We start from the raw sequence: 6,693 nt of genomic DNA on the forward strand, positions 1-6,693 counted from the left end.
CCACACAGTGGACTCCTGATGTTTCCCCCACGCAGTGGACTCTTGACGTTTCCCCCAAACAGTGGGCTCTTGATGTTTCCCCACACAGTGGACTCTTGATGTTTCCCCCACACAGTGGACTCTTGACGTTTCCCCCACACAGTGGGCTCTTGATGTTTCCCCACACAGTGGACTCTTGATGTTTCCCCCACACAGTGGGCTCTTGATGTTCCCCCACACAGTGGACTCTTGACGTTTCCCCCACACAGTGGGCTCTTGATGTTTCCCGCACACAGTGGACTCCTGATGTTTCCCCCACACAGTGGACTCTTGATGTTCCCCCACACAGTGGACTCTTGATGTTTCCCCCACACAGTGGACTCTTGATGTTTCCCCAAACAGTGGACTCTTTATGTTTCCCCACAAAGTGGACTCTTGATGTTTCCCCCACACAGTGGACTTTTGATGTTTTCCCCACAAAGTGGACTCTTGATGTTTCCCTCACACAGTGTACTCATGATGTTTCCCCCTCAAAGTGGACTCTTGACGTTTCCCCAACACACAGTGGACTCTTGATGTTTCCCCCATACAGTGGACTCTTGATGCTTCCCCCACACAGTGGACTCTTGATGTTTCCCCCACACAGTGAACTCTTGATGTTTTCCCCACACAGTGGACTCTTGATGTTTCCCCCACACAGTGGACTCTTGATGTTTCCCCTACACAGTGGACTCTTGACGTTTCCCTCACACAGTTGACTCTTGATGCTTCCCCCTCACAGTGGACTCTTGATGTTTCCCCCACACATTGGGCTCCTGATATTTCCCCCACACAGTGGACTCTTGATGTTTCCCCTCAGAGTGGACTGTTGACGTTTCCCCCACACAGTGGACTGTTGACGTTTCACCCACACACTGGACTCTTGACGTTTCCCCTACACAGGGGACTCTTGATGTTTCCCCCACACAGTGGACTCTTGACGTTTCCCCCATACAGTGGACTCCTGATGTTTCCCCCACAAAATGGACTCTTGACGTTTCCCCCTCACAGTGGATTCTTGATGTTTCCTCCCCTGAACATTATTAAGTACTATCTCATGGCATTACTTACCAAGAGTTTGATAAATAATCAGTACATTATAAAATTATTTTGAAAGTCTAATAATAATTGTACGAAGCAGAATGTCGAGTTACACAACAGTTATTGTTTCGTCTAGATGATTATGATGCCACTGTGTGGCAATGATAGCAGTGTCACTGTAGCAGTGTCACTGTACTCATACAGTGGGTCACTGTGCGAGTACTGTGACCCGTGGGTCACAGTCAAAGTACATTGGAAGCCAACTGCGACCTCCAGACCCCTCATCATCTTACGTGGAAGCCAACTCCGACCTCCAGACCCTTCATCATCTTACGTAGAAGCCAACTGTGACCCCCAGACCCCCTCATCATAGTATGTGGAAGCCAACTACGACCCACAGATCCCACAAGAACCCTCATCATCGTTATCATTATGTTACTTTAACAAAACCATAGGTTTAAACCAAGGCATTAACTGAGCAATCGTCTTTTTCTCAGCAAATAATAACAGCAGTCGAATTAAACAAAACTCCAGGAGTTATACAATTTCAGTTGCCAGTGCTGGATGCACAGGCAACCTCCAGCAGCGCCTCAGTCCTCAGAGATTCTGCCACATTTTCACCCGATGTATCGCTAGTGACATCGGAGTAAATTTCCCCAAATGGGGTAAAAATGAAAGTCTCGACGGTAGTAACGGCTCAGAAATATATTAACATATAAATAAAAATGCAAAAATTTATCATTTAATAAGACAGGAAAATTATGAGTTATATTTTTTTCAAAAACAAATAATTCTGACGTTGTTGTCTTAAAAATGAAACATCATTATTTCTCCAAAAACTGAAGTAAAAATGATTTCAGTGGAATTCTTTAGTTCCCTAACGACATTTTTATTAAATTTGTCTGTAACTAAACTTTTCAGCTTATACGGCTGTATTCTCCACACAAATGCAGTCAATAAACTATTCAGAATTTGTATGTTCTTTGTGTTGTCTGGATTCTGTGAACTTTCAAGTCTTGTGGGGAATTCCACTGTACACAAATTTCGTCGACCTCGGCGCTACAGCGTCTCCTGACATGCAGGACATGACCACCTCACCTCTACCAGCGGGTGAGTGACATGACCACCTCACCTCTACCAGCGGGTGAGTGACATGACCACCTCACCACTACCAGCAGGTGAGTGACATAACCACCTCACCACTACCAGCGGGTCAGTGATATGACCTCCTCACCACTATCAACCGATGAGTGACAACAATTTCAGCACTACCAACGAGTGAGTGACATGATCACCTCAGCACTACCAACGGGTGAGTGACATGACCAGCTCACCACTACCAGCGGGTCAGTGATATAACCTCCTCACCACTACCAACCGATGAGTGACATAACCATTTCAGCACTACCAACGGGTGAGTGACATGATCACCTCAGCACGTCCAGCGGGTGAGTGACGTGACCATTTCAGCACTACCAACGGGTGAGTGACATGACCACCTCACCACTACCAACGGGTGAGTGACATGACCACCTCAGTACTACCAAGGAAAGTTATATTAGTCATGGCTGTCTATTTAGAGCTGATATGAGGAAAGAGAGGAGAGCCCCTTCAAGACTTATAGTTGGTAAAGGGCTCTTGATTCATGAAACTTGAGTTACTTTCTCTTTTCTTGGATCAAACTTGACTACTGCCTATTGCGGTGTTAGCGCCCCTCAAGGAATATATATATATATATATATATATATATATATATATATATATATATATATATATATATATATATATATATATACACACTAGTAGTGTAAAGTTTAATACACGACGTGATCGTGTAACATACGAGTGTCATTAACGTTCATTCAACGGACCCTTGTTGCTGATAGAACGCTCTTGATCCAAAGTAAAAAGACTTAATTATTGTCTACTTCCTTTGATCAAATTTGATAACCACTAATTCCGCAGATGCTGCGTCACCACCTTCAAGGTTAGCGGTATCGTCAAAAAAAAAAAAATGAATGCAACGGTCCTAAAAATAACTTGCTCAAGTAGCCTTATGTAAGTACGATTACTGGGAAGCTTCGTACATATGGTCTAAGCCGCATCACGAGAAAGAAAATAAATTCATGCATATAATTTTTTCCACATCACGGATGACACAATGAACTCGCTGACTAATACTTGAATTTCAAATAAAATTTTGTCATGTTACATTTTTACTACAGGCAATATACATCGTCATGTTTTCTTACCTGATGAACTCCACATCTCCGCCTCCTCTGACCACTAAAATTTTTCTCAACTCACGACTTTCACTTCAGCCATCATACCATCCCCCTGTCATGATAACTCACGGCTTCTCATGCTATGGTTAACTGTGGTGACTCAATGTGTTTGTCACTGTGGCCTTATTCAATTGTTCCCATGAGTAATTTCCTGGGACAACTGAGTATAAATATCCCAGAAGCTGAGGAAAGTGGTCAGTTGTCTCAAAGCACTACAACATCAATATTGTAATTGAACTGTCCTCTTATATTTATATAACTACGGTCATATATTATGAAGAGTTATATATAATTCAAATACAAATTGCAAAACTCATATATAATATATTAACTTCCTGTTCTCAGATTGGTCAAGTTTACTCCCGGATTGTTCTGTGTGATGATTGTGGTGGCCAGCGCTGGCAGGATTGGTGGAGGCTACAGTGGTGGTGGTGGTGGTGGTGGTGGTTTTGGATGATTTGGTGGAAGTGGCTTCGGTGGAGGTATGATAGTAGCAGTCATTTGTTTATTATGAAAAAATTAATATTGCTGCACTGTTTAATATATATTATTAGTACTAGCAACGTCCGTTTCATTAACACGAATTCGGTCCATTGTTCATTCGTAGAAAACGGCTATAAAATATGTTTAAATTCTTAAACCTGAATAAAAATATTTTTATCTATAATAGTGACATGCCACTGTATAACGTACATTTTTTTTCCGAACGAAATAGTAATTTCATTATTTTTTAATGACAGGTTTTAGCCGAGGAGGAGGTTTTGGTGGTTACGGTAAGTTCTGTGTTTTTAGCCGTAAGATGGAAGGTAAAAATGGGGACGGGAGCAAATGGGTTAGGATATACCAAATAAAGAATTGTGAGTAATGTGTAGGAGACAAATAAAAAAGATTAGGTAGTCTGACTGCTTAGGATGAGTTTTAAGAGTTATTTTTGTCACATAGTGACAAGACTCGGAAAGTACAAGTTTAATTATTATAAAATTCAATTTTCAGGTAACTTAAATTGCACTTTAAGTTAACTCCCTCTACAAATATGGTAAATTGGTCTTAAACAAGCTCAGTGGTTCTTTCCTTTGGGAAAAATCATGAGAACAAAAAGTCATTCACAGTTGTGAAGCACGAATATTTTTGAATTATATAAACCTCCACAGGAGGTAGAGGAGGCTTCGGTGGTGGATTTGGAGGTGGATCTGGAGGCAGATATGGTGGTGAGTAATTTTCTTCATAGTCTTAATGAGTAAAAGTAACAATATGAAAAAACAAAAATCAAGAAGTTATATTTGGGGTAAGAGTTAGTTATCTTACACAAAGTCTGAATAAACTTTTTTCTCCACAGCACAACGCAAATAACGAAGTTTTCGCTTAATCCCGCTGTAGTGCTTCTTGTTTCTTATGTTCTTATGTAATCAACAATCACTTAAAATATTTTCTAAATTCTTTCCCCAACAATATGATGTAACCAAGAGTATTTATTGTATTGAATCTTAAATATTATTTAATAAAGTTTATTCTCTGCATTACATATTTTTTTTTTACCGAGATTATCAAGTGACTCTTCTGAAATATATATCTTTTATGTTATTTGTGTTTTCAGCAACGTCTTTCTAATTTTTTCCGAATATTTTTTTTGTCAGGAAGTATTACTTTAATCAATCATTGTTTGACCTATACGGGTTTAGTAATTCCTAAGATACTACTACTTCTATCAGCACTACTACTATTACTACTACTACTATTACTACTACTGCTACTACTACTATTACTAGATAAATAATAATAATATCTTGCAATAATTTCTGAATTTGCTACATCAAAAAAGGCTCATAGAGGAGCATAGAAGATAGAAGAAAAGAAAAACTATTAATACAGAAGAAAAGTCAAAATATTTTCAGTCTCCTGTTACGAGAAAGTATAAACTTAAAATTTACAAACTAAAAAATATCTTAACAATATATTTCTTTTCGTGAAACTTGCAAAGTTTGTTATTGTAATAAATAAATAAATCTGAATCTCAAAGTAGAAGTTTGTCAATTATTCTTAAGTATTGTGAGTAATATAAGATAACACACAAGATATGTACACTGAGATGTATATGCGTTTTATCGTATATAAGCTGAGTGTTTATATCATTCCTATTTCATATTTTAAATTATTCTTGTCTGATGATGAAAAGTTACGTGCAGCACATTACAATATGCAGTTTCATTGTCCATAGTGAAGTGGATAGGCTTTAAACCCAAACAGTTAAATAAATGGATAAGTAAAACAGGCAATAACAAAGAAAAAATATTGAAAAATTTATTACACGAGAATTTTACTTAACTATCCCTTCCTATCATTTTATTTTTCTTAATAATTACATATGTAAAGAACCCATAGATGATAAAACTTTTTTCCTCTCATAAAAAATAGGTGAAAACTACAACTTACATTCCAGACTAAAAAATAAAGACAGAAAAAATGTTAATGAATAAATTAGAAGAAAGATTATCGTGTGATCATTTGTTTATTATACGGGATAAAACACCTTTCTCTGATACGCCAGTAAATGCATAACCATTATTATAATTATGGTGTTCAGTACTTACAAGGGCTCTGGTGGTCTGGTGGCTAAAGCTCTTGCTTCACACGTCGAGGGTCTGAGTTCGATTTCTAGCGAGGGAAACATTGGGCGTGTTTCTTTACACTGGTTGTCTATGCTCACCCATCAGTAAAATGTATACCTGGGTGTTAGTCGACTGGTGTGAGTCGCATCTTGGCACAAAACTGACATAATTTGCTCGAAATGCTCAGCATAACAAGGGGCTTTCTACATAGTAGTATGTCATTGATGTCAGCTAAGATTGAACACCTTGTATATGTACTTATAGTATATATATATATATATATATATATATATATATATATATATATATATATATATATATATTTGGCACGACATACATATATATATATATATTTATATATATATATATATATATATATATATATATATATATATATATATATATATATATATATATATATATGTATATATACATGTATATATATATATATATATATATATATATATATATATATATATATATATATATATATATATATATATATATATATATATATATATGTCGTGCCGAATAGGCATAACTTGCTATCTTGGCTTAAATAGCAACGCTCATCTTGCCATACAGGGCAAGTGAAAATTTGTGTATGCAATAATTTCGCCCAAATTATTCTGAACCTAACGAAAAAAAAAATATTTCACTGTGTTTGTTTAGTATTAAATTATTGTAAACAAATCTAAAATATATTTAGTTGGGTTAGGCTAAAATAAATTCTTCTTGTTATA

The sequence above is a fragment of the Cherax quadricarinatus genome, unplaced genomic scaffold (assembly GCF_038502225.1).
Source record: "Cherax quadricarinatus isolate ZL_2023a unplaced genomic scaffold, ASM3850222v1 Contig2492, whole genome shotgun sequence".
NCBI classification, from domain to species: Eukaryota; Metazoa; Arthropoda; class Malacostraca; order Decapoda; family Parastacidae; genus Cherax; species Cherax quadricarinatus.